The sequence below is a fragment of the Cynoglossus semilaevis genome, chromosome 4 (genome assembly GCF_000523025.1).
Source record: "Cynoglossus semilaevis isolate Cse_v1.0 chromosome 4, Cse_v1.0, whole genome shotgun sequence".
Lineage (NCBI taxonomy): Eukaryota > Metazoa > Chordata > Actinopteri > Pleuronectiformes > Cynoglossidae > Cynoglossus > Cynoglossus semilaevis.
In genome coordinates, this window is record NC_024310.1 from 1,747,887 (window position 1) to 1,748,773 (window position 887).

Here is an 887-nt window from a genome sequence, read left to right on the forward strand (position 1 = left end):
GAGACGGCGGAGACGGGATTCTTTTCAGCATTAATCCCTCGGAGGCAAATGTTTCTGTGTATAATGGGTGGGTGGAATGAAAGGATACAATGAAATAAACATGGCAGCTGCATGTCTTGTGAACTTCCAGGGATTTGACAGAGGTGGCACCACTGACTGACTGCTGATAAGAACAGACAGGGATTTTGGGGGAAAAAACTCCACAGTGTTACCCTGCATAACAATTTAACCTGCAGACAGTCAGGAAGATCTGACTCCCTCACACATCAGCAGCCCACCTGGGTGGTCCAATCACAGGTGAACATCTCCACTGTCTGGGAGGGTGTCACTGTTGGTCACAACCACCAGACTGATACTGATGGACCATTAACAAAACATGGACCTCACTAGTTCCAATACAGACTGTAGCTGCAGGCTGATGTTGCTGCTGCTGAATTCTGGAGGAGCAGTTTATTCTCACGTTAATCGTCCATCATCAACTCTCTCTGTCAACGCAACAAGGCTTTTTTGTAATATATTTATAAAATAGGAAAACAAATTGCTACCAATGCTACATGCTACTTTCCTTTGTGTATCTAATGTATAGTTATTAAGGTAAACAACAGGAACAATCACATTACATTACATGAGATAACTCAAACTAGTAAACCTTTGCCTCGTTTCTGACACAGAAGAAAATGAAATTGTTAAAAAGTCTCGATGTTGCAGATGAAAATGAAAATCATGTTGTGAATTATTACTTTTTTCCGGGCCCAGCCAGCCGTGCTGATAGTTGAAGGAGAGGACGTGCCAGGGTGTAAATTGAACTTAAGGTGATGTGGAGCGCTTCATGATGAAGTGGATGCAGGACCGGCTGGTGGCACGGAGCAAATGGAGCCTTTTTTTTT

The 887-nt window shown here is 43.3% G+C and overlaps 1 protein-coding gene across 1 annotated transcript in view; it reads right to left on the reverse strand.

Annotated features, from left to right (window-relative positions):
• sacs (sacsin molecular chaperone) overlaps positions 1-887 on the reverse strand; it is a 16,406-nt gene that overhangs the window by 13,104 nt on the left and 2,415 nt on the right. The gene's annotated exons all lie outside the window — the stretch shown is intronic.